The sequence below is a fragment of the Rhinatrema bivittatum genome, chromosome 3 (genome assembly GCF_901001135.1).
Source record: "Rhinatrema bivittatum chromosome 3, aRhiBiv1.1, whole genome shotgun sequence".
NCBI classification, from domain to species: Eukaryota; Metazoa; Chordata; class Amphibia; order Gymnophiona; family Rhinatrematidae; genus Rhinatrema; species Rhinatrema bivittatum.
In genome coordinates, this window is record NC_042617.1 from 232,857,834 (window position 1) to 232,885,368 (window position 27,535).

The 27,535-nt window shown below is 45.5% G+C and overlaps 1 long non-coding RNA gene across 2 annotated transcripts in view; it reads left to right on the plus strand.

Annotated features, from left to right (window-relative positions):
- Positions 1-1,623: 1,623 nt before the first annotated feature.
- LOC115087294 overlaps positions 1,624-27,535 on the plus strand; it is a 36,666-nt gene continuing 10,754 nt past the window's right edge. The window contains exons 1-2 of one of the 2 annotated variants that reach the window (XR_003855491.1): positions 1,624-1,643; positions 13,346-13,437. This is a non-coding gene — a long non-coding RNA (uncharacterized LOC115087294). Of the gene's footprint in view, positions 1,644-12,824; positions 13,103-13,345; positions 13,438-27,535 lie in introns of those variants that run through there. The other variant, XR_003855490.1, reaches the window with a different exon arrangement.

Below are 27,535 nucleotides of genomic sequence, written 5' to 3' on the forward strand. Positions count from 1 at the left end.
TATAGTTGTAAATTCTTATTTCCAATTTCTCTTTTATTTGTATCTTAATTTTGTAAACTGCTTAGATCTAATAAACTACTGTATCGGCGGGTATATAAAAGATTTTAAATAAATAAAGCTATACGGTGCTGGGACCTGGGCATACGCGTAGGTACGTGCGCAAAATTCTCTTGGCCCCGCCTTGGAATGCCGATGCCCTGCCCCAATCACACTATGCTCCCTTTTTGTTCAAAGTGAGATATTCGTATATCAGGAGGTGTGCACACATGTAGGCAGCTTTTAAAATTGTGAGGACACAAGCATGTCCTGATTTTGGTGAGGCTTCGCTTTTAAAATTCACTTCAGAATGTGTTGTGGGACAGAATAAATCTGGGTGAATAGCATCAGTCTGTGCACCTGTATCACCCTGACAAAGAATTAATTGGCATGTTTGCACCTAGGGCAAAGTTTTACCAACTGCACAACCATGCCAGTATAGCTATGACAAACCATGCCCCATTCTACACCTCTTCTGAGCTGCACTGAGGCAGCCATCCTGCTTGCCCTGACCTAGTTGTGCCACTTCCTTCAGACTGCATATAGTTTGCTTTTGGGGAACTTGAGTTGTTAATGATTTCCACTGTATTTAGAACATAAAAATGGGGGCATACACATAATAAAAGGTACCCACCTTGGTTTAGCCGCCTGGCTTAGTGACACTGCTGCATGCTGTAGTGCAAATTATCTGGGTTCAATGTCCATTTCAGGCTTCTGTTTTTCAGGTTGGCAGGTAGTGATACAGTGGCTATACTTAGGAGCCATTATTGCAGTGTTCCAGAGGGAATTCCAGTGCATGGCTTCTGGCAGAAGATTGTTCGTCTTAATGAGTGCATTATTGGAGTTAGGAGGGAGATATACAATTATAAAATAGGGGAAAAAACCTTGGTGTGAATGAACATTTATGGTACTATAGCCCAACAAAGCTGATTGAGTTGGAAGTTCAAAGGAGCAGGGAGGAAACTGTCAAATCAAACAAAAAAAAGTACCTATCAATTCTCAGAAAATGAAAAAATTGGTATGAGACCTGCATATTTAAAGTAAGATCAGCAAAGGGAGAAAATGATTCCAAGATACAGGCCAGTTTGTTGTTTTGAGGATCATAGATAACATGCTTTCACTAATTAAAAGTTAATAACTAGTTTCATTGACTAACAAAAAGTGAACAATATTTTTTGTAGCTCTGGGTTAATTTTTTCTTAATTAAATCATTGAATTGGTTTGTGGTTGAGGTAGGATAGAAGGTTCTTAACAGCATAACATTAAGCAATGCTTTTACTGATTTTTTTTTTTTTTTTTGATAATTAACTACATTTTTTCCTGGTGTATCTGCTGTTTAGGACTGGGAATACCTGCTGAATTCGGACTACCATCAAAATGTTGAGTCTCACCTTCTGACCAGTGCTCTGCACCTGGATCCTTTGGAAATTCCTCACCCTAGAGCTGAACTTCCATACAGCCTCAGCTTGGATTCTTCCACGCTCCTCTTTAGCCACATTCCTGCCCTCTTCTCTGTGCTTCATCTTGTCTATGAAGATCTCAAGCTAAACAGCCTCATGAGAGAGGAGATGCACTCCCTTGTTGTTTGTTCTAATTCAGCTGGCGAGGTAATCCTTTATCTCTTCCCTGTCCATGAAACACTAAAGTCTGTGCCATCTAAGCTGGATTCCCCCTCTGTTTCTCTTTTGTTCTTTATAAGAAAATATTACATTATAAAAACAGTTCAAACCACAGTGATGATGAGAAGAGATACTAAATTTGATAAATGAGTAATTGTCAATGTGGGGCCTAGAAGATTTGCCAGTCGGATGCACAGAGAAACTGATATTCAAAAGATCTAGGCACCCAAGTTTAAGAGTTAGGCACCTGGACTTGAACTGAAAATTTGCTAGTTCAGTCATTACCAGGCTCTTTCTGTTTGGGATCCACTTAAGTGCAAAGGGTTAAAGTCAGTTGAAATCCAAATTCCTACAAATCATTTTTTTTTTTCTATCAGTTGCATATTGCGAAAGTGAAAAAAATAAAATTGTGATAGTTAGTTAATTAATAGTCAAAACTGGCACTTTCTTTAACTTTACAAACAATAGGAGACTGCAATCCTGTGTATGGCCTTGTGTTTAATCTGCATTTTTCCTAATGGAGATTCATTGTAGGCCCAATATTTAAAAAGCACCAAGTGCTCAAACATAAGTTAAGTGCCTATATTCAAATACTATAGATTCCATAGATAGAAAATTTCTTTGAATACAGGCATTTAACTTTTAACTTTAGGTACCTTAATGAGGTTCCCATAGTTAGGCCAGGTATAGGGCAACCTAACTTTGAATGCCTCAGTTAGGCTCCCAGTACTGGAAATCAGCACCAGGCTAAGTTCGTTTCTCCACCTTGTCCCCAACCACATTTTAAGCACCTGCATTTAGAAGCTCAGTTCTGTTCATACCCCAGATCAGTCCAGACAAGTGGATTTTTCATCCCTACCAGCAGATGGTGGCAGAGAACCAAAGACTTTTGAGGCACTGCTACATAACCGAGAGTGCCACCTGCAGTCCCTCAGTATTTCTCTGTCTCCAGCAGATGGTAGAGGTGGCAAACCTGCTGTCTGGCATTTAAAAAAAGAAAAGAAAAAGAATAAAGTTAGGGAAGAGGAGAATCCCCTGAAGTGTTACGTTCCTTTGTGGGCCATCCCTCAGGTGGAGCTGGGCAAGCCTGCAGTGGGCCTGTGGTTGGGGCTGATAGCCAGGCGACCCAGGTGGAGGGCTGGCTCCCTCTGCTTCCCTGAAGGCTTCTTCCCAGATGAGTGACCATCTTGCTGGGGTGTTCCTGACTCTTTAAGAGTTAAAAAAAAAAAAAAAAATATGAAGCGGAGTAGAAGTGACAGTGCTTTGGACTATTCCCTCACAGTGCAGAGCAGGCCAGAGCTGGGTAAGGAGCTTTGTGGAGGCCAGGGCTGTCAGCAATCGGGCTCACGGAGTCAAGAGGCTGTGCTGGGCTGTTTTCCCCCACACGCCCGTGACCGTGTGTGATGGTTAACTGCGAGTGAGGCAGGCCCGACCGCATGTGTGCAAGATGGCGCCGACGATGGGATTGCTTTGTGGGAGAGGCTGCCGATCATGTGGGGTTGCTCCGGGGGCAGCTTAATTCAGCATCTTTATGCCGCAATTGTGCCTCAGGCAGGGAAGGTTCCTCGGCGGGTGGGGACCAAGCTCGGGCGCAGGGCCATGCATTCCCAGGCTCCTGTGTTGGACTCTGCTGTGGCTCTGGAGGGCCTTTCAGGCAGAGGGAAAGCGTCTGCCAGGAGGAGGGCTGATTTAGAACCCATAGATTCCCCTTCCCCATTGTCGCCGGTTGCTTGCTTCCTTAAAGACAGGACTTTGGGGGGGGGGGGAGGGGAAGCTTAGGCAAGCCCTGGGTCAGATGAAGTGGATGACATGGTATTTTCCACAGATTTTGTTCTCCTTATGTACAAAGCTTTCCTGGCCTGCAGGGATTCTTCTCTGTGTTTCCTCTGTAGCCTCTAATAGGCCGGGTGTTTACGATGCATCAAGAGACATCTGAATTGAGTGGTTCTGGTCGTATCTATCCATGGTTCACGGATCTGGTACAGCTTGCAGTTTTTTGGGCCCTTGAGGTTGGCTCATCTACAGGACTGTTAAGACAAGGTCCTATTTTCTCTGATTGTGCGGATCACTTCTGTCTTGTGCCTTGGCTTTGAGTGGAGACGTTTGTGATTGGAAAGGTTACTCATAGCCAGTGATTTCCAGTTTGCTTCAGGGTAGGAGACCAGCCACATCTATGGCATATGTCTAGGTGTGGAGCATGTTCGACAACTGATGTGTGGAGGAAGGCCTTGACCTATTTGCTAGTGGATATTCCACAGGTGGACTTTCTGCAACACGGCTTTTCTAAAGGCTTGGCTTATAATTCGCTGTGGTTTCAGGTGGCAGCCTTGGGTTGCCTCTGAGACAAGCTCTGAGGTAGGTCGTTGGCCTCTCATCTGGATGTGGTGAGGTTTCTGAAGGGGGTCAAGCATCTGCATCCACTGGTGCATGGGTTGTGTCCTGCGTGGAGTCTGAACTTAGTCTAGTGGGTGTTTTGCGGGCCTCCGTTTTGAGCCGTTGAGGAAGGCCTCTTAGACGACCTCTGAGCCATTGAGGAAGACCACTTTGAAGTACCTCACTCTAAAAGTAGTTTTTCTGGTGGCGATTTGTTCAGCTTGAAGAATTTTGGAGCTGCAGGCGTTTTTTTGAGGATGAGGGAGTGTCGTTGCATACTGTTCCCTCATTTCTTCCTAAGATGGTTTCTTCCTTCCATCTGAATCATCCAGTAGAGCTTCCTCCTTTCCCGAATTGGTCGTACGAATCGTCGGAATCCAGGGAGCTCGATCGCTTGGAAATTCATCGGGCGCTGTTGCGTTATTTAAAAGGCACCAACAGTTTTAGGCAATTGGATCATTTGTTTGTGGTGTTTGGAGGTGCAAAGAAGGGTTGCAAGACCTCTAAGGGCACAATAGTGCACTGGCTGAAGGATGCGATTGTTTCGGCTTACATTGGCAAAGGAAGGAGAATTCCAAAATGGTTTGCGTGTACACTCTACGAGGGCGCAGGCAAACTCATGGGCTGAGCGTCAGTTGGTGTCTCTACACACTTTCTCACCATTACCAGTTGAATGTTCAAGCTCTGCAGCGTCCTTGGGCGAGAGCATGTTGCTGGGGGTCTTTCGCGAGCCTGCCCAGTGTAGGGTTGCTTTGGTACATCCCGCTTGTCTGGACTGATCTAGGGTATGAACAGGAAAGGAAAATTGGTTCTTACCTGCTAATTTTTGTTCCTGAAGTACACCAGATCAGTCCAGAGACCCATCTCTGTGTGTGTTGCTCAAGAACTTTGGGGCAAGTCTATCTTAGGTCACACTTTCTGGGAAGAACTGTCATGTTGTACATTTTCAGAGCCTTCAGAACCTTCAGAATTGACCTGGTTGTTCTGTTCTCCCTCGAAGTGGTTATGCTATGTTCAGAGGTTTTCTATTGTTCTGCGTTAAGTGATTTTCCCCCTCATTTTCACAATCTCAGCTGTAGTTCATCTCTAATCTGGCTTGGATACAGGTCAGTGCTGAGGGCCTGCGGGGTGGCACTCTGTTATTCTAGCAGTGCCTCAAAGTCTTTGGTTCTCTGCCTCCATTTGCTGGTAGTGATGCAAAACCCACTTGTCTGGACTGATGTGGTTACTTCAGGAATGAAAAGTTGTAGGTAAGAACCAGTTTCCTGTGGCGTTGGTTAACGCAGCCGATGAAAGCAGACGCATAGCTCTTGAGCTCCGCTCCCCCACGAGCCCGCCCACCCGCTAAAAAAGCAGCGAACCGGGTAGATTTTTTTCATAATTGCCTGGGAGACTTGTCCCTAAAGGTCAGCATACCTTTTTTGATGGCATCCAAGCGAAAGCCAGCCGATCTTCGGCACTTTTCATACAATAAACTACCGCCGGATCCAGAGCAAGATGGCGCCTCTGACGGGCGATTTCAGCGAGGGGGACGGTGAGGAGGCCGAGGAGCACGCGCGCGATGGCGCCCGGCGGGGCTTGCTGCCTCGACAAGCTGATTACCTTACACGAACAGAGGTACGGCAATGGTTATGGACCTCAGAAAGGATATGAAACAGCATAAACAGGACCATTATGGCGTCGGTAGCAGATTTAAAGAAGATTTGGCTGCTCTGGGGAACAGGGTTGATGACCTGGAGACCCGGGTTGACTCTCATGGTGAGGCCCTCAACTCGCTACAAACTCAGGGGTACCCAAGCCTCAAACTGATATTTAGAGCTGCAGGAGAAAATTGGAGGACCTGGAAAATAGAAACAGGAGGGCCCTAACCTTCGTATAAGGGGTGTACCTGAAAACTCCTGAATTTTCTGACGCGGCGCTTGTTGCTACCCAAATTTGCCAGCACTTGCTCCTTGGAGGCCTGGATGGCACAGCTACCTCACAGGCCGACCCCCCAGAGGTGCGCTTGGAGCGGTGCGCACCGCGCGCTGGGGTCAGCGCCGGGACCAGCAGCCCCGTGACTTAGTCATCTGCTTCCATAGCTTTCTGATAAAGGAGAGGGTGTATGCTGCTTCTCGCTCCCAGAAGGAAATACAATGGCGCAACCTGCCCATCTCCGTCTTTCAAGATCTTGCGCCCGCCACACCTTCAGAAAAGGTATGCCTTGCGAGAGGCCACAGCCGCTTTGCGCTCCAAGGATATAAAGTATCCGCTGGACTTTTCCTTTTGGACTGCTTTTTCAAGCTCAAGGAGTTACCTATAGGATTAAAAACATTGGCGGATGCCGCAGAAGCCTTTCAAAAAGCACAAATTCCAGCCACTTTTCAGGTCCCCAAGATGGCGGTGCCCCTGGGTAAGCTGGATGCCACCCCTCGATGGCAACGAGCAGATAAAAGGGGAGGGAATGAGACTGAGGAGGCAGTCGGATGTTCGTCGCTCCCCACAGAAGGATCTAGGGGTGACCTCTCCTTTGGACAGTTTCTTCTACGCTTGTGGGTTTCACTTCTGTGTTGCTGCTTTATATCAGAGGTGTGGACTTGGTACTTGTTCTTGGACTGACTTTCTTCCAGAGACTTTTTTCTTTTTACTATGCTGTGCTGAGTGTGTGGTTTCTTCTGGCACACTACATTTTTGGTATGCATGTGGGTTTCTTGTTCAGGTTCTTGTTTGTGCCCTAGCTGCGGGCTAGGGGGAGGGAGGGTTTTGGGGGTTTGTAACTGCTGTATATCTGGAGGCCGCGGCTCCCATTTTCTGTGTATCCCTGGGGCGGATGATGGGATATGGTGTAATACGGGGACACACACAGGGGCATTTGTTCTTTCTCTGTATTCTGGATGGTGAGGGATTGGATGGGGGTACCTCCTTTTTCTTTGGTATGTGCAATGGGTTGGGGAACTCTCACTATTTTTCTTGGTTTGCTGTCTCCCTATGACTAATGGCTACTAAGATTCTCTCACTTAATGTGAAAGGGCTGAACACCCCTCGAAAGCGCTCGTTACTTGCTAGGGAGCTCCAGCGTCAGAAAGTAGGAGTAGCTTTCCTGTAGGAGACTCATGTGCGCAAGCACCATGAGCGGCTGCTGACATTTCCCAACTTTTCTACTGTATGTGGGAGTGGGGATACTGATTTCTAATACCTGTGTGCATGAAGTCCTGCTTACCATTTCCGACCCACAGGGCAGGTATATTTTTTCTACAGATCAGGGTGGGCACCAGTGTTATTTCTCTCCTTAACGTTATTTTCCCAATACGGGGTCAGGTGGCGTTTCTAAGCTCACTTGACCGTCTTTACAACAACATTTAGAGGGGGACCTTGTCCTGGGTGGCGATTTCAACGCCACCTTGTTTCCTAAGTTGGACCATAGTGTACTGGTGCGGGGGCCAGCCACTAGATTTCGTACCAGATGGTGTCGCTTCTTGAACAAAATGGTGCGTTGTTGATATTTGGCGGCAACGCTACCCACATTCTAGATCCTACACCTTTTATTCTAATCCCCATGGCAGCTATACCAGAATCGACTATTTATTTGTTTCGGTGCAGATTCAGGCCAGAGTACTCCAGACGGGGATAGGACCCCATCACCTGGTCTGATTCATGCTCCTATATGGATTGAGGTTGCCCTCCAAGATTCAGATCAAGGGTACTGGCCATGGCGACTCAACGAGAGTCTCCTTAAAGATCAGGGGTTTCTCACTAAAATGGAATCCCATCTGCAACATTACTTCCAGGAGAATGCTACTGAGGATACTGGTCCCTTATTCTATGGGAGTGTTCTAAGGCTGTTATGAGGGGACACTTTTTGTCTCAGGCTGCCATTGTAATAAAACTAGGGCCCTTTCAAGGCTTACTTTATTGTCTGACCTGGAAGCCTTAACTAAACAACATATTGCCACCCTCCTCCCAATCAATCTATCGCCGCATATTACACATTAAGAGTCAATTAGCTCTCTGGACGATGAAGCTATCAGTCACCGTCTCCTTTTATTAAAGCAACAGTTTTTTGAAGGGGGGTAACCAGGCGGGGCGCTATCTTGCGCATAGGCTGCATGCAGCTCGGGCCCCAGACAACTATTGAGAAATTAGATTTAGGGACTGGTCTCCCATCACCACTTCCGATGGTATTCGGCAAGCTTTTACTAAATTTTATGCCCAGTTGTATGCTCCTGACAGCATGGTGCTGACGCTGCTATTGATGACTATCTCCGTTCGGTCCAGTTACCCACTCTCCACGGACTCGCAGAGGGCATATTTAGACAAGCCCATTGACCAGGACGGAGGTCCTCCAGGCCTATCACACGCTTAAAGCCAGGCAAGGCCCCAGGGCCTCGACGGATTCACGGGCACTTACTATCGCAAATTTGCGCATATATTGGTGGGCTTCCCTTAACGGACTCCTTTAACTCTCTCTTACAGGGTGCCACTCTCGGTAGTGATTTCCAATACCGCAGGTATAAACAGTGCTTCCCAAAACCGGGTAGGGATCCCACTAATGCAGCTCTTACAGACCCATCTCGCTAATTAACATAGATCTTAAATTGTTGGCAGAGTTTTAGCTGTACGGATTAATGGGCTTAATGGGGTCTTGCCTAACTTAGTGCACAATGACCAAGTGGGTTTCGTGCCAGGCCGCCTGGCGGCGGACAATGTCAGGAGGATAGTGGACATTATTGATTTGGTGCACATTCATCGACAGCCAGCGGTCCTTCTCTCACTAGACGCCGAGAAGGCTTTTTGATTTGGTTCACTGGCCCTTCTTATTTAAAACCTTGCAGTCCATGGCATTTGGCTCCTCCTTTATGTCTTGGCTGGCGAAATTATACGACCACCCCTCGGCTCGGGTAAAGGCAAATGGGGGTTATGGTACATCTTTTTCCATTAACCGGGGAACTAGACAGGGGTGCCCACTGTCCCCTCTCTTGTTCGCTCTGTTCCTAGAACCTTTTACAACGACCGTTTGGGAATCCAGGGACATAGTGGGGGTACAGAAGGGCGATCGTCATTTAAAATCTCCCTTTTTGCGGATGATGTGATGTTCACCCTTACTGATCCGGAAACATCACTTAGGGGTGTTATGACAGAGTTGGGTCGGGGTTCACTGCAGTATCCGGCGATGAAAGTGAACTATGATAAATCAGAACTTCTAAATTTAACCCTATTACCTTCAGAGGTACATCTGATAGAACAAGCCTTTCCGTTTAAATGGGCCAAGCCTGCTTTGAAATACTTGGGGGTTCGTTTGGTATCCTCCAACAGTCAGTTATTCTCCCTGAATTATGATCTCTCATATAAAAAAATACTGAAGGATTACATAGCTGGCAGAACCAAATGCATTCCTGGTTGGGCCGCCTGGCTGTCATTAAGATGAATGTTCTCCCAGATTTTTTATACTTCTTTACAACTATTCCCATTTACTTACCCACCAGTGTACTCAAACAATGGCAATGAATTTTGTGTAGCTATATTTGGGGGCAAGCGACCCCCGAGGGTTGGCGCGGACCACGTTGTACTCGTCCAAAACTCAGGGGGGGTGGTTACTTAACTTACCCGAATTTATTATGGTATTACTCAGCTGCGCAACTGCGAACTCTGGTTGCTATCCATCGCACTAGTGACATACCACAATGGGTGCATTTAGAACAATCACTTCTAGGGGAATTTTCCCCTCTCTGCGCTGCCCTGGCAACCTAAGTAACATGGGGACCACTCCTCTATTTTCCATTTGCGCTCCGCACGGACTCTTCGTGTTTGGCACACTTGGAAGCTCGCGCTTGTAGGGTCCTGAGAAATACACTATAATGACGCATATGCCGCTCTAACACAGTATATTCTATCCAGGATAACTCGGCGGCCTTGACTCAGTGGGCGTCTATAGGGGCATTATTCGTCTGTCCATGTCCAACAGCTAGGGTCCTCTTATGACTCGGGATCAGCTTTGCTCAATGTACACTTTGCCTGAGATAGATTTTTTGCATTATGCTAAGCTGTACTATTTTGTTCAGCGGGGACTTCATGGACGTGACTTAAAATTAAAGGGTACCCTCTTTGAAACCTATTGCAAGAATGCGTCCACCATACGAGGTGTTATCTCTAAAGTGTATGGCATTCTTAATGGAATAGCAAGGGATCCCCCCCCGACATCGTGGTCTGTGGGACCGGGACTTTCAGTGTCAGTTGGACGATCAGGACTGGGACGCTATATATACTATTGCTCATAAATGCTCAGTGTCGGTGGGTCCTACAGGAAAACTGTTATAAACTTATATATAGGTGGCATTATACTCCGGTCCAATTACATAAATATCGTCCCATCCCTATCGGACTGTTGTTGGAGGGGGTGTGGGACTACCGGCACCTATTATCATCTATGGTGGGAATGCCAGAAGATTGTTATAGTCTGGCGGGAGGTGTTCGATTGGTTGTCCATGTTTGTTCCGGACCCGATAGCAGCTGAGCCTTGGCATGTGCTCTTAGGCCTTCCAGTTCCCGGACACAACAAACACACCCAGAGGTTTTTGACACATGTTTTTATTGCAGCTCGATCTGAAATTGCACTACATTGGAAAGGGGCCACAGTGCCGAGCCTGGCTAAAATACAACATAGGTTACACACATTTTATCAACTCAGTAGACCTTACTGCTGTTCTTAGAGATCGCATGAGTATTTTTGAGAAAATATGGGTTCATTATGTTCAATGGCTTGGCTCTCAGGCACTTCCAGCTCCCCATGTCCCTTGCCTTTGAGCATCATTATGGCTCCCTGGCGTTTACTGGTGTTTCTTGGACTTTGGTATTTCCCTATCCTTTCTCATGTACCTACGTGATCATTTAGTTTGGGTACCTCGCTCCGGATAAACTGAGGAATTTTCCTCTAACCGTTGTCCTACTTACCCTTATCTTCTCTAATCCTTCTACTTTTACTCTCATTTTTCCTCTTTTGCCCAATTGTATCTCGATGTCCCGGTGTGTGGGAGGGTGGGGGGTGGGTTTGGGGATGGGGTATACTTATACACTGTATAAAATTGGTCAATTGAGGTTTGTTTTTCTGTGCGTGGAAACCACGATTTCATTAGTATTCGGGTTCTGATACATGTTCAAGGTTTTTGTTCTGTTTTTCTGATGTTGTAGCTTTGATTGACAATAAAACTTTTATATACAAAAAAAAAAAAAGAACCAGTTTTCCTTTTTTTGCTATACCGAGTGGTCACAGATGTTAGGCTCATACTTTGGAAATAGATTAACATAAGGGGATATGAAAAAGATGTGTATAAGTGTCTTAAAATATCCTTCAGTGATTCATTCTTGGATTTTCAAGGGACAATCCAAGAGAAGTCAAACTAAATATAATGAAATGATCAGGCTCAACCTTGTTCTATCTGTTCCCTTTCTACTTGTTCAAGCATGTTTAAATTCAATTTCTGTGCTGGTCTCCACCACCTTTGCCATGAGGCTGTTCCAGACATCTCCACTCATCTCATCACCCTATTAGCAAGGAAGAACTTCACATTTCCTCTGAGATAAGGATGTCCATATATAAGTCCATCCAGTCTGCCTGGCTCTTTCTATCTGACTCGGCAAAAAGATGCATTTCTTTTTAAGCATAGAAGTTTGGTTATGCAGTATCAATCCTTATTCTAGTCAGCTTGTTTGGCTTTTTGCTTGTTGAGGGAGGGTGGGTTTGGCCCTGTCATTTTCCTCCTATTACTTTGGGCTTCCTCCTATTCCTTTGGGTTTCTGACTCCATAAGCGATGGTCTCAATTGGACTATGATGCCATGAGACCTTGGGGCCGATGCAATGCGTTGCGCTGAGCCGAGCGCACTGTTAACCTGCAGTCGGATGTAGGTAGAATAGGTGCTAATTAATCCTGTAATGCAATTAGGTGATAAGCGCATATTCATCGCGCATCCAATACGGAATGAATCTAATAGCGATCATCACATGCAAATGCATGTGAATGAGGCTATTAGGCATTCACTTCCAATGCAAAAAAAAAAAAAAGCGCGTCTTGGACACACATTTAACTGTCATCTTTTAACGCCTTATTGGGGCAGGCGTTAATAGCTGTGTGCATCAAACAAAAGTCCAGAAAAGCAGGAAAAACTGCTTTTCTATACTGCCTCCTACATGATATCGTTAATATCATTGTGATATTAAGTAGGATGAAAAATAAAAGAAATAAAAGTAAAAAAAAAAAAATTGACAGTTGCACCCATCATGAAAACTGACGCCAAGTTTATTGCGGGTCCGGCGAACGGCCATCACGAAAACCAACACCGGGTTTATCGGCGTCTGTTTTCGTGGCTGTCCACCAGTAAGGAAAACCGATGACGATAAACTCGGCGTTGGTTTTCGTGACCGGCGTATGGTGGTCACGAAAACCAATTGGGTTCGCGTTAGCATGGAGGTGCTAGGGTCGCACAAGCGACCCTAGTGCCTCCTTGCTATCGTGACTCCCTAATTTTAATATTGTATGGCGCCCCCCCCCCCCCCTTGGGGGCACCTGGGGTGCATTAAGAGAGTGGACGCTGACTGTTCAGCGCCCGCTTTCTACGTGACTTTATTGCATTGGCCCCTTAGTTTGCAACTACCTGAGGTTTTTACCCTATTTTATTTCCCTCCCAATTTATTTATTCCACATATTCCAGTAACATTCCTCTGTTGGGGAGGAGGAGGGGAGCCTCAGACCACGGTTTTCTCTTGAATGTGATATTAAGTCTGAGTCTGTTCAGTAAGGGTTGCTGTTGAGCAAGGATTTGGAATCCCTGGTGCTGTAAACGCTGACTCTGCAACATTCCCGGGCTGCCCAAGAAGCAGAGTTTTGGACTTTGTAACATGAACCCATGTCCTCTGCATGGCAGCACACAGCCCTGCCACTGGGCCAACTCTATCCAAGCCTGTTTTTGTTGTCTTGCTTTTTTGTTTTGCCCTTTCCATGTGTTACCACAAAGCTTTGAATGCATTGATAATTATAATTTACTAAATTTTGCTGCAGACATGTATTCGTACTGGATTAAATGCCTCTCCATAATAGCAGAGGTATAGCTGAAGTCTCCTATTTGGAGTCTAGAATTTGTGGTTAAATTCAACATATTTGTATAATATTAAAAAGGCAATGGTCTGAAATTAGGGAAAGATAGTAAGAATCATATTTTCCTCCGTTATACACTAATGACGTGGAACAGAGCCATTTCAAAATCCAAGGAACATTTAATTGCAGCATTTTATGCCACTGTTGGACTGTGTCCTTTTCTCCTTTCTAACATTTCTCCTTCCTTACAGAGACCTAAATTTGGAACAGTATACAGATTTTTACTTCAGAGACTATCCAAGACTGGTGAAGAGATCTGTGCAAACATGCATAATTGATCCAGGTGGGTCTCCCTATTGATTGTTGGATTTTAGTTGTGCTCATAAGTTTATAGAATATGTAAGATGTGTAGTATTTTAAGAAAACGAGTGATCAGACAAAACACGGCTGTTATTTATTTATTTTTTGTTTGTCAACTTTTCAAATTATATAATCAAGAAATTTTTGATAACTTTACATCATATGGTTTAAACAAAGTTCTATATATAGAAGAAATAAGAAAAATACAATAAATTTGTACTTAACCCATAATTTTCAAAGTCCACAATAGGAGGAGTAGATCATATATGAAATTCAAAGGTTATATATATTTTCATAAATTTTATCCTCAAAGAAATTACAAAGCATCCAACCTGGGGAGTTAAATTACTAATCTGTGAGATCATCCGCAAATCTCTATGGGGTAGCTAAACCAGAGATTTCATCCGTAGTTCTATCTGTTATAAATTTTAGTTAAGTGTGGAAGGTTGAAAAAAGCAATACTTAACATTTTGATAAGATACACAGCATTTACATGGGAACCTTAGTTTAAAACAAGGCTCCCATCTGCAGAAACTTTGGCCCTCATTACAAAACTGTTTTTCCTCCTTGTTTGTGTTCTTTAGTTACATCAGGAAATATTCTCACATTTAACTGATAGAATTTCTCTTTAATATTCCTGAAATAGAGCCTTAAAACCCAATCTCGATCAGTATTCAACAAGAAGGAATAATCAACGTGGCCGGTTGGGCTTCTCCAATATTTGATGATTCACATCTGTTATTTTAATGTTTTTCAAATTAAATATTATGCATCACAGAATAGCACAATCATTAAACAATAAGGTGTTTTGCATGATCACTCATGTTTCTTAAAATGCTACAACGCCTTACAAATTCTGCCAGGGTTATGTAAACTTATGATCAACAACTGTGTTTTAAATTGTGGTACTCTATACCAAAAACAGTTGGTTTTTTTTTTTGTTTTTTTTGCCAAATGTTTCCTACCATATATTTGGTCTCTGTTTTTATCCCACTCCTCATTATGGTTTGCTTGTCTGATTGTAAATCCTCTTGGATGGCTGGAGGGGAAGATTGCTCATACACCTAATTCTTCAGGATCACACTATACTAGCCAGTGATTAGGCTTCCATGACAGTCATCTTCTCTACAACCATCCCACCTTCTTAGGGTCAAAGTGTATTGGCTCCAAAATATGTTTCCTCTTCAGCCAGCCAGACCAGTCCAGATGCATAGGTTTATGCTTCCAGCCCAGTAGGTAGAGACAGAACAGCAGGTTTTACTTATGTTGTGCCTTACAGGTCCTATATTGATTGCAAACTGCCAGTATTCTGTATCCAGCAGATGGTAGGCAAGCATCCTTGCTGAAAACTGAAGCCTGGTCTGGATCAACTAATAGGAATTTGGAAGAGAAATTGGCTGCTTTCTAGGGGAATAGTCTTTGGGGGCTGATCCACACCCTGGTTGAGCATGTCTTTGCACCAGGAGGCTCCAGGGGGCATTTAAGGGGCTTCTGGATTGGGGGGCGATCCAGCTGTAGGTTTACTCTTTTATGTGGTCAGTGAAATCCATTACTTGTTTCCCTCTGTGCCCCCCGCCTTGGCCTTTAGCCACCTTCCTCCTTTGGGTTTTAAGTCCTCTGATCGTAATACTGCTTTCCTTTTCAGGGCTTTATGAATAAAGCTTGTTTAAAAATTGAAAAAGGAGTCTGCATCAAGTTTTCTGTGCGAAAGAAAAAAGATAAAAAAAAAAAAAGGCAGAAACTTCAGCTCTTGCTGAGATCCTCCTCACTGCCTCCCCCCACCACTCTACTCCAGAGCAGTTTGAAAAAGAAAAAAAGGAAGACAAAACAGGCTGTTTGAAATGGGGCAGATATGGAGCAAAGAGGCTGGGAAGAGACCTCTTGTAAGTGCATTTTGTTTTTTTAGCTGGCTCTGGTGATTACCATACCACACTGTTTTGGAGGAGGTGCCAAGCCCATTCTGGGGAAAAATCTGAGCATGGATACTGTTGCAAGGGCCTGCAGCTGTAGGTGTGCTGCTGCTTCTGTCGCAGGACCACTGTGTCTAGTCAGGGGAGATCCCAGGGATTCCTCTGAGGTCTTAGAGGTCTTGCTACTGGAAAGGAGCTCTTGCCTGTGCCACATACAGGATTACTTGTTGGCCCTCTGGAATAATGTTTTTGGTGGGAATGGCAGCCATGTTGATAACTTCACCTATGGTTAGTTTCTGAACTTCAGCATTCTTCAAAGCCACAAGGGAATTTCAGAGACTCTCCAGTTCTGGCTTCCATGGAAGATGCAGTTAAAATACTTTTTTTAGGCTGGGGCAATAGATTGTTTTAGGAATTTACACTGGAATTCTTAAATTTGTTTTAAAATCAGGCTTTCTGTGCAATTCAGGAGCCTGATTGCCAGGAGGAGACCTGCTGGCTTGGGATTCAGCTGCAGGTCTCAGTCAAGTGTTCAGGTTTCCAAGTAGCAGTTTAAAACTAGGTCAGCGGTTCTCAACCTATGGGTTCGCGACCCCGGCGGGGGTCGAACGCCCAAAACACAGGGGTCGCGCGCTCCCGGTCTCTCCCGCTGCCGTTGCCGCTGGGCTGTCAGCCCGTTCAAGCCCAGCGGGAACGGCAGCAGCGCTAGAAGAAGCTCTGCACCCGCGGCTGGGCGCTTTTCTTTCTTCCTGCGCCTGCCCCCCCCCTCCCGTGACCCGGAACAGGAAGTGAATCGTGGTGCGCGGGAAGAGAGAGAGCCGCGCGAAAAAGTAGCAGCAGCGGCTGCAAGCATCGGTCCCCGAGTCAATAGAAGCAGCTGGTAATGGAGAAGGGAGACAGCAGCATGAGCCTCCCGCGGCCGATGGGATTCTTCTTTCTTGGCCAGCGGAGGCTGCTGCAGCTCCCATTTGTGCTCGGGGGAGAAGAGGAAGTGAGTGAGAGAAAGAGAGAGAAGCAGCCAGCCAGCCTGTGTGTGATTGACTGGTCAGAGAGCTCATGTGTGTGTGTATGTGAGAGACAATGAAAGTGATTGCTCAGGGAGATGACTGATGTGTATGTGAGAGTGTGAAGACATTAGTCAGGGAGGTGACTGATGTGTGTGTGTGAGAGAGAGAAAAAAGCATGGAAGTGAGAAGTCTGGGTATGTGAGAAAGCATGGGCGTAAGAAGCCTGGTGTGTGGGGGGTGAAGAAGGGGTGAAAGCCCCGCATGGGAGTGAGAAACCAGGGTGAGTGTGCATGCATGAGAGAGACTGCTTGGTAGGTGATGGTGTGTTGTGAGAGAAAAAGACTGGTGTGTTTGTGTGTGTGAATATGAGAGAATGTGATCAGGGAATGAGAAGCCTGTGCACGTGGAGAGTGAGCATGGAAATGAGAGAGACTGGTGTGTGTGTAACAGAGAGAAAGTGATTATGGGAATGAAAAAGCCTGTGCATGTGGAGAGAACAAGCATGGGGAGTGAGAGACTGGTGAGTGAGTGAGGTGTTGTGTGTGGTGTGTGTGTGTGTGTGTGAGAGAGAGAGAGACAGAGAAAGTGATTATGAGAGTGAGAAGCCCATATATGTAAGTAGAACACGGGAATGGGAAGCTGTGTGTGTGTGTGTGTATGGCATGAGAGAAACTGTTCAGGAAGGTGACTGGTGTGTGTGTGTGTGAGAAAGTGATTATGAGAGTGAGAAGCCCGTATATGTAAGTAGAACACGGGAGTGGGAAGCCTGTGTGGGTGTGTGTGTGTATGGCATGAGAGAAACTGTTCAGGAAGGTGACTGGTGTGTGTGTGCCAAAGACTGTTTGGGGAGATGATTGGTGTGTGAGAGACAGAAACTGGTCATGGGGGCATGACTTGTATGGTGGTGTGTGTGTGAGAGACATGGGCACTAAGGAAGAGGACCATAAGTTATAGAGCTTAGCTTCTACTACTGCTGCTTCTGGTGAGTGCCACGGCCTGCAGGGGAAGGGGAGTAGGAGAGCTGCTGGAGGGGGTAAGTAAAGGTGGCTTTTTAAGTTTATTTTTCTTGACTGCCATTTTAATTGTGTGATGTCTGCTTTTTTGAAATATTTTATTGGTGTTGGAGAATGTTTAATAGTTTTTATGCGTTTTTAATTGTTGGATGTTCATAGCTGTTTTGAACATTTATTCTGCTTATTAGTATAGTTTTTACAATTATTTCTGTGTGGGGATCTATAGCTGCTTGCTAGTTCTGTTTTCCTAATAAGAGGTGTATTGGTTTTTAGGACCTGATTTAATATTTGTAGTGTTGCCTTTTCATAGATAGGGTTTGCTCCTGTTTGAGTGTATTCCATAATACAGGTGTAACTGTGTGCGGATTAGTTTATGTGCATTACTACAGATCCTGGGAGTATGTTAGGTCGGTTCTGTGTCTGTTACCGAGATGAGATATTTTGCTAGCATGTAAGCGTTTGTATCGGTCTTATTTGTTGTGTTTTCTCAGAGGACATGCATGGTGGTAAACTGCTGTCTTTTCATAAGTAGGGCTATTGAGCCTGGAAATAGAAGAAGTTTGAGTTGCTGTTACTGAGATGTCACTAGAACCAGAATATCTTTTTTGTAGGGTGAGTTGTATGGGGAATGTCATAATTCTGCTTTACATCCATTATTGTGGGTCAGGGGGGTTCCTGTGGATACAAACTGTACTTTTACATCTAGCCCCGTGACGATCATGGGTCAGTGTGCCATGCATGTGAGAACCTATGGTGAGTTGAGTTACATTCACATTATAAATGACATAATTAAATGATAAGTGTGCACTAAAATCCAACCCCATCCATAACCCTGCCCCCATATGACCAAAGCCCCGCCCTCACCCCACCCTCACGGGGTGAGGGCGGGGCGAGGGGTCACCGCAACATGAGGAACTGTATTGCGGGGTCACGGCATTAGAAAGGTTGAGAACCACTGAACTAGGTCTCTTGCCACATTGAGGGTCTTTTCTGTGCTTCGGTTGGGGGGGGGGGTGCTGCCACATTGGCTGGGTCCCCCCCCTCCCCCAGTTTTCTTTGGGGAAGAAACTGTCACGTAGTCATCCAAAGCTGCGTCAGAGTGTCAGCATTGTCCCAAAGCTGCTCTTCTTTGCAAAGGTGGGGATCTTAAGTCGCATTATCTCTTCTGTATGGTTTCTTTATTTGTACAGGAACAGCAAATAGGAACATCTGATAACCGCTTCTATACTGCTGGAAACAAAGCCTCTATATTCCTTGGAACAAGGCCTTTAATTTCCACTTTTACAAGGTAGTTTAAAGCTCACCTGGGTAAAAGTCCTTCTCTTGCTGTAGCAGGGTTTTTGGGCCTGTCAGAATTTATCCTGTGCATGGCTATCATAATTCATAACTGGTGCATCATTGGTAAACAGTAGACATTGCTGTAAATATCAGACTAAAGATCAAAGATATCTTTGTTTCTGTATCCTACTAGAACATTTTCAGGTCAGTTCACATCCCCTTTGGCTTGGCCATGACCGCAAATATTTACCAAAATCATGGTAGCTGTGGTAACATTTTTGAGCAGAGAGGGCATCATGGTTCATCCTTGTCTAACGATTGATTGATCAGGGCCAAGTCTTACCAAGAAGATACTCTAGCATCCGACAGAGGGCTCCAAGTTTTAGAAGGCTTGGGCTGGGGTGTTCAGTTTTGCAAAGTGCAAACGTCTTCCACACAGTCCTTGGAATATCTGGGAACTCTTTTTGATACAAAGGTGGGTCAAGTATACCTGATGTTGGAGAGAGTGGACAAGATCATGCATTAGTGCAGAGGTTTGCTGCACTGAGAGAGCCCCAAGAGCTTGGGACTACCTTCAGATTCTCAATTTGATGATGGCCACCTTGGCTTTGGTTCCATGGGCTAGGGCTCTCATGACCCCAGTTGTCTTCTGTTCAGTGGTCGCTCCATTCTCAGGATTATAGTGGCAGGAGAGGTAGACCTGTTAAAATGAACAGAAAAACATGAGAAGGTGCTCTCTGTGGCACACATAGGAATGGACAAGCAAATTTCTTAAGCCAAAATACTCTGGATTCAAGATAATGGGAGCTATCAGAAATGACGTTCTCCTGGATAGTGGACAGATGGGGAGAACCGGAAACTTGATGACAGTAGCAAAAACACTAAGATGAGGAAGGATTAAGTCAGAATCCTTCCTCACCTTGGTGTTTTTGCCTGATGTCATCAAGTTTCCGGTTCTCCCCATCTGCCTACTATCCATTCATTTCTGACAGCTCCCTTTCTCTTGGATTCAGGATTGGCCACTTCAGGGGCTTTCCTCTTTCCCCCCTAGTGAGCAGAATGTTAGAGAAGATAGTCCATTTTTGAGTGTGTTATGTTTACTGGCTCATGGGGTCATCTCGTGAGCCAGTGCACTCACCCAACACCTCTGACAGGCCACGTTGCAGGATACTACTGACAAGAATGTTTGTGGCCAGATGCTGCTGCACTTTGGATTCAGCCCTTCTTAAAGGGTCCATGGTGGGAAAACTCCAGTGGTGCCTACTGATGATGTCTGGTCCTCTGCCCTATACAGGGCTTCCCTCTCACACTTTGCCTTGGTAATGGGTTAACTCTATCTAGAGTGCGAGTTGCTGCTCCTTGTCTTCAGCCTCGTCCAGCCGCCTTCATCTCTCAGACTGCCTGCTCTGACCGATTCTCAGAACCGACCATAGTCTGTGACCTGACCATCCTTACTTGCTGCTTACCTCAACTTCAGCCTGACCACTAACGATCCTTGCTTGCCACCTGCTTCAACCGCAGCCTGACATTGGAACCACTCTTCAGCATACACTTCAGAGACTGCCACCTATGACCTGCTGGCCCCTAGAACCCAAAGGCTCAATATGAGGGGAAAAGGGCTGGTAAAGCAAAAGCTCCAGCTCAGTCTCTGCACTGTCTGCCCCGCTAGTTGGCAGTAAGGACCTACACTATCTTCCTGTAGGTTGTACCAACCTCAGTCTGACACAAGGATCCACAAATCTTAAAGTGATCTCATTAGGTGATCTTGGTAGCTTCCGATTGGCCCAGGTAGCCTTGGTAATTGTCTCTGAGGGACAAGAATAAGGACATCAAGAGTCACCTTTAGCACTCAGGGCCTTGGGAGTAATTCCCCCCCCTTCCCCCCCCCCCTCCCCGCCACTTGAGACTATGTTCAAGCTAGCCTGATAAGTTTCCAACCCCAAAGATTAAACCAAATACTTTTATGGCCCCATCGGGAAGCAGTCCACACCCAGGATGGGATTAAACATGTCTAACTACAACTTCAATATTTTTTATTCTTTAGATTAATTTCTACAAAGTTTTATGGCACAGATGTCATGCTCACCATTCAACAGTTACCCAGATTACCCTGGAGACTTCTTAAAGATTGGCATTACATTAGCCACTCTCCAGCATGAGTGATTTTTGGCTGCTAAATGACAGACTAGACTGGATTCAGGTTAGACTTTTATTATTTACAGGCAAAAATCAAGCAAAAGCCTGCTAGCTTCAGCAGTGCTGTAAACAGAAATGCAGTAGCCTTCAGATAAGTAGATTAGCAAAGCTCCTGCCGCCTCCTTCTCATGTCTGGGACTTCCCTTTCCCCCTGGGTCCTGGTGTCTTATCCTCTCCCCAGAAGAAACACCCTGCAACCAAGATTTCCTTGTACCTGTCTTAAGGTGGACCAGGCTAAATATCTGGTCCTGGACTTTTAAGGAGGGTCTATTGTATACGTCTTTATTTACCTCCTGACTTTGTCAGTCGAGTGTCTGCCACTATCTGAATTGGGACTGATCATTTATTCTCCTTGCAGAGTGTAGGCTCGGTGTGGGGTTCCCTAGGCTCGAGTGTACCTTCCCCTCCAACCCCCTGATCATGCTTCCGACCCAACTCCAGAGCTACTTTCAAGTGGAGCTTGCTTAAGCTTTCCAGGGTTAATCTCCCCAAGCTTTTTTGGTAATCAGGTGTTCTAGTACTACCCACGGCTGTCTCTGATACATGTCACTATGCACAACTGAAACAGTAAAGTCCTGGCCAGTCTTTAAATCCTGAGAGCTCTCTGATTCCCTTCTGTGGTGCTGACTCTGTGATCTACTATGTTTGCTTTCGTGCAGTTTAAATCTGCAGCATTCTGTGGCATGGTATCTAGAGGAGATGTCTCGGTACAATCTGGGCTAGCCTGACTGGCTAAAAGCTGGCCCCATAGAGTTTCAAACTGGGGATAGTCGTGTCGCAGAACCACGGGGAATGGAAGATTGGGAAGTATTCCCACTTCTATTTAGGCTTGCCCTGCAGAAGTCGTCCATAAGACCTGACTGATTGGGTATAGTTGCTAGCCACCATATATGGAAGCGAGTGTTGCGGCCACCTTGAAATCAACATATCTTTCCTGGTCTAGTTTCTTATTGACAAATCTTCCTCCACCCTAAATCCATCAGGGCTTGGGTAGGGATCTCATCCAGCTTAAATGGAACTACAAAGTCCTGAATTTCCTAATGAGAAATATCCACAAAATTATAGCTCTGAAGCTTTGCTAGACTATGCACCTGTTTGCATTTCCATTTTCCTTATTCCAGCCAGAGGCAATCTTTGACAATGTGCTGTTTCCCTCCATGCCTGTGGGACTTGTTCTGCTTATCTTCATTATTTTCCACCAAAGGTTCTTTGTTCCCTTCTTTACCATAAGGGCACAACTCCTTCTTATGCCTATTCTCTGCACACAGTGAGCAAAAGGAGAAAATATCTGTATCCTTGCTACTTGATTGTACAGACACCTCAAGGACTCCATTTCTCCTACTTAGGAGATTCTACCTTACCAGTATTAACGTTAACCTCTGATACTGGCTGTGTGACCAAGTTGAAGCTCCAAATAGCTGACTCTCTCCCATTTGGGTTGACAGCCTGGAAAGCCGCTTGGCTTCTGCCTGTAAGCAGATTAATTTGCTAAGTGGTCTAAGTGGTTTCTGGCCAGCCTACCATGCAGCCGGATTTCTCAAAGTCCTCTAAGAAGACATCCAGGTCTTCTCCTGACTTCATTTTAAACACCGGAGGCAATAAGTTGTCCTGGTTGTGGTGGCTTGCACTGCTTGTGCTAGCTGGTTAAACTGTTCATGTAGGACTTGAACCACTCTGTCTAATTGCTGTTGCCCTTCAACGAATGTCTGTACTAATTGTTCCATGTTAGTTAATAAACCTTGTCACTACAGAGGTTTTTCTTGCTTTATCCAAAAGTAAAATTGGAAAAAAATCCTAGCCTGTCTGACTCACTCTGACTCCTCCCCCCCCCCCCCTGCCCTTATCCAGCCTGGGCTACCCCCTAGGCCTGCTGTATTTTACCTTGCAACTGCAGCTGTACCTCTGTCCCAAGAAAATGTTAACACAGTTCATTACTCTGTGCTGCTGTTTTAGAACAGAAGCTGATTAAATGTAATTCTTCTTCCTTTCTTTGTTGCTTAGTTTGGTTTGGTGCACATGCTTAGAGCAGGAATATCCCAGTTTCAATATGAAACATAATGGGGTAGATTTTCAAAGGGTTACGCGCGTAACCCCTGAAAACCTACCCCAAACCCCCCCTGCGCGTGCTGAGCCTATTTTGCATAGACTCGGCGGCGCGCGCAAGTCCCGGGGCTTTCCTGGGGGGGGGGGCGTGTCGCGGGCGTGGTTCTGGCCCGGGGGCGTGGCCGCGGCCTCCGGACCAGCCCCCGGACCGGAACCTGGTGCGCCAGCAGCTGGGCCGCGCGAGTTACGCCTGCCTTGAGCCGGCGTAACTTTGGGAATAAAGGTAGGGGGGGTGTAGATAGGGCTGGGGGGTGGGTTAGGTAGGGGGAGGGAGGGGAAGGTGGGGGGAGGCGGAAGGAAAGTTCCCTCCGAGGCCGTTCCGATTTCGGAGCGTCCTCGGAGGGAACGGGCAGCGCTCAGGGCTCGGCGCGTGCAAGGTGCACAAATGTGCACCCCCTTGCGCGCGCCGACCCCAGATTTTATAAGATACGCGCAGCTACACGTGTTTCTTATAAAATCTGGCGTACTTTTTTATAAAATGTACCCCAAAGTGAGTGATCTTTGGCTGCTGGAGGACAGACTAAACTGGACTCAGCTATTCTCAGACTTTTATTATTTACAGAAGAAGATCAAACAAACAAGAGCCTGTTTGCCTCAGAAGTGCTGCAAGCAATAATGCAGTATCCTTCAGATAAGTAGTTTTAGCAAAGTTCCTATTGGCTTCTCCTCACATCTGGGGCTTCCCTTTCCCTCTGGGCCCTGGTGTTTTATCCCTCTTCACAGGGGAAATGCCCTGCAACCAGGATTCTAAATATCTGGTCCTGGACTTTTAAGGAGGGCCTAATGTACACGCCTTTATAACGTACAATCGACAGTTTTCATGATAGCATAATAAATGATGGTGAATAAAGACCAAAAAGGCCTATCTAGCCTGCCCAGCAGTAATTCTAAAATAGTCACAATATCTAAAGATTGAAGGTGGCCAGTGTGACACCGATTAAAAAAACAAAACAAAAAAATCAACATAAAACAAAGGGTGCCGAGGTGATCATGGAAATTATAGACCCTGTGACCCTAACGTCGGCATAGGTAAAATAGCAGAAGCTATTCTTAAAAAAAAAAATAATCGGTGGCCATATAGATAGATGTGGCTTAATGGGGAAGAGTCAACATGGTTTTAGGAAAGGGAAGTCTTACTAATCTTTTAGATTTTTTTGAAGGTGTAAATAAATGTTTGTGAATGTGAGCTGCATGATATAGTATATTTGGATTTTCAGAAGTCATTAAATGACTCAGCAAATTAAAAAGTCATCATATATGGGTCATTGTCCTATTGTGGACTAGAAGCTGTTAAAAGACAGGAAACAAAGATAAGACTAAATGATTAGTTTTCAGATGGAGAAAGGTAATTTAATGGAGTACCACAGGTATCAGTACTGTGACCTGTGCTGTTTAAAGTGTTCATAAATGATCTGGAAAAGGTAATGACATGATGACACAAAATTATTTGACAGCAATGGATTGCGAGGAATTGAGGAAGAAGCTTATGAGACTAGGAGATAGGCATCTAAATGACAGAAGAAATTTAATGAGGAAAAGTGCAACGTGATAGACATAGGGGAAAAATAATCCCATATATAGGCTTGTAATGCTGGGTTCTATATTGGGAATCACCATTTTGGAAAAGGACTTTGGAGTTCTTGTGGAGAATGCATTGAAATCCTCCATTTAATGTGTGGTGGTGATTAAAAGAGCAAGCAGAATATTAGGAATGATCCAAAAAGAATTGGAAAATGAAAGGGAATATATCATATTGCCTCTCTATCGATTCATGTGAATATTGTGCGCCGTTCTGGTCACCTCATCTCAAAAAAGACAGCAGAACTAGAAAAGGTGCAGAGGAAGGTAACACAAATGATAAAGGGAATGGAAAGGCTCCCCTATAATGAGAAGCTACACAGGTTAAGGCTTGTTAGCTAGGAAAAGACAACTAAGTGTGGACATGTCAAAACTTTATAAAATCATGAGTGTGGTGGAATAGCTTAGTAGAGTGGTTACTTACCTTTTCAAATACTACTAAAACAAGGGGATGCTCCATTAAACTAACAACTAGCAGGCTTAAAACAAATCTTAGAAAGTATTTTCTGCGCTGAATGGAAATCAAGCTGTGGAATCTGCTGCCAAATGACATGGTCAAGGTGACTAGCAAAGCAGGGTTTAAAAGAGGTTTGGACAAGTTCCTGTAAAAAAGCTATTGCTTTTTCTGGGAGTAAACAGGGAATAGATCTACTTTTAAGGTATCTGCAGGGTACTTGCAACTGAAACTGGACACCGTTGGAGACAAGATGTTGAGCTTGATGGACCTTGGTCTTGACCCTTCTTGGCATTTCTTATCTACTAATTATTTAGGGAACATTACTACTCTTGTAGATGATAGTTCCCTGTACGTACCAGGATCAGTCCAGACCGCTGGGTTGTGTCTCCCTTCCAGCAGATGGAGTCAGAGAAAAAACTGAAAAGGCACCCCCTCTTAACCTGGTGTGCCACCTGCGATCCTTCAGTATTTTCTCTGACTCTCAGCAGAGGAGGTTGACAGAACCTGATGTCCTGATTTTTCAATTTCTTTAAATTTAGTTACATCTATTTTTTTTTTTTTTTTTTTTTTTACAGAGTTCTAAGGCTCTGGATGATTTAGTTAACACCTTTGGCTACAGCAAGTTGGTTGTATAAAAAAAAAAAAAAAAAAAAAAGCTCAGTGCGCTTTTATTTTCCCAGGCTTTTCACTCAGCAGCGGTAGAGGTAAGGCAGGGGCTGGCAGCTCTAAAAGCATTGTTCCCAGAGGGCCGTCTATCTCTGGAGGGGGATTAACTGGTGGGCTGGTCCCTCCCCTCGGCGCCCCGAGACGAGTTTCCTTGGGTGCTGCAGCGTTCCCAGAGCTCCGGAAGGCCGCGAGTCAACAGGGTATTTTAAGTTCTTCTTTTTTCTTTCCTACTGCGCTGTTTGGAAACCCCGCCCCCCCCCAGGATGCCACGAGGGCCATCGTGCTCAGCATATGGGGAGGCTGGGTTGTGCCTCTTGCGGGAAGGGGTTTGCGCCCGCTGCCTCCCCGGGGGGGGGAGTGCTCGTCCAGGGGTGATTTTGGGCCCATTTTGCCTTGAGGCGCGGAACGGCGATCCAATTTCTCCTCCCAGTCTGAGTCCACCATTCCTGTTACGGGAGCGACAGCTCTTAATGACATACAGGATAGGCGGCTAGAAGTCCTCCTCAAGCGCATTTTTTAGGTGTCAGCGCTCTGTTAGAGCGGCGGTCTGCAGTAGCCTCATGCAGCGAGCAACCCTCGGGTGGGTCCAGCAAATGCTCACGTCACAGGTGTTGCCGCCAGAGGAATCGGATCAGGCAAATAGGATGGAGTCGACGGTAGCTTACACAGTGGATGCATTATATGATCTGTTGCGGGCATCTTCACGCAACATGGCCACTACAGTTTCGGCTAGACCGCTTCTCTGGCTCCAGAACTGGTCTGCGGACGTTTCTTCCAAAACTCAGTTGGGCAATCTTCCTTTTAAGGGAAAATTGTTGTTTGGGGAGGAACTTGACGCCCTTATTAAGTCTCTTGGGGAGAATAAGGTGTATAAATTGCCAGAAGACAAGTCTAAGTCTTCCAGGCCCTTTGGGGCAGTGCGTTACCATTTCCGAGGACAGCGCAGATTTTTGTAGTCGTGGCCGCCCGCTTTTCCCATCCGACAACAGACTCAGAGGGCTCAGCCTTGGCCTACTTCCTTTCGTGGTCGGAGGTCATTTTGGGAGGGAGGCTCTCAAGGGGCCACCGGAGGTAAGCAGTCCCAATGAAGGTGTTCCAACCCTCTCCCCGGTTCCAGTGGAGGGAGGTCGTCTCTCCCTGTTTCTCGAGGAGTGGGTCAGGATCACATCGGACCAGTGGGTCTTCAATATCATCGCCCACGGTTACGAGTTGGATTTTGCCCGCCTGTTAAGGGATCTTTTTCTGATTTCTCCCGCCGGCTCTCTGGCCAAGCAAGAGGTAGTCGGGCAAACCCTGAATCGCTTGAAATCCCTGGGGGCTATTGTTCCGGTCCCTCCAGAGGAGCGCAGGGCCGGCAGGTACTCCATCTATTTCGTAGTCCCGAAGAAGGAGGGGGTCCTTTTGGCCAGTATTAGATCTCAAGGCAGTCAACCGAGCACTTCTGGTTCCCCGATTTCGCATGGAGACTCTACGGTCGGTCATTGCGGCCATCCACTCAGGAGAATATTTGGCCTCTTTGGACCTGACCGAGGCATATCTTCACATCGGGATATTTATTTATTTATTTATTTATTTATTTATTTAGGGTTTTTATATACCGACTTTCTTGATATATATATATCAAATCAAGTCGGTTTCCATTTAACACAACTGTCGCCGGGGGGCGTTACATTAAACAATAAACATAGTATTGAACGGAGAACGTGTAGCGTTACATTTAACAATCAATAAGGTCGTTACATTAAACATTAAACAGTAAACATAGTATTGAACAGAGAATGTGTAGAGTTACTTTAAAACAAGCAATAAGGTCCTGATGTTCCTGAGGGTATTAAGTTAGCGGTGGACTTTATATTGCGCTATTTTGTTCTTT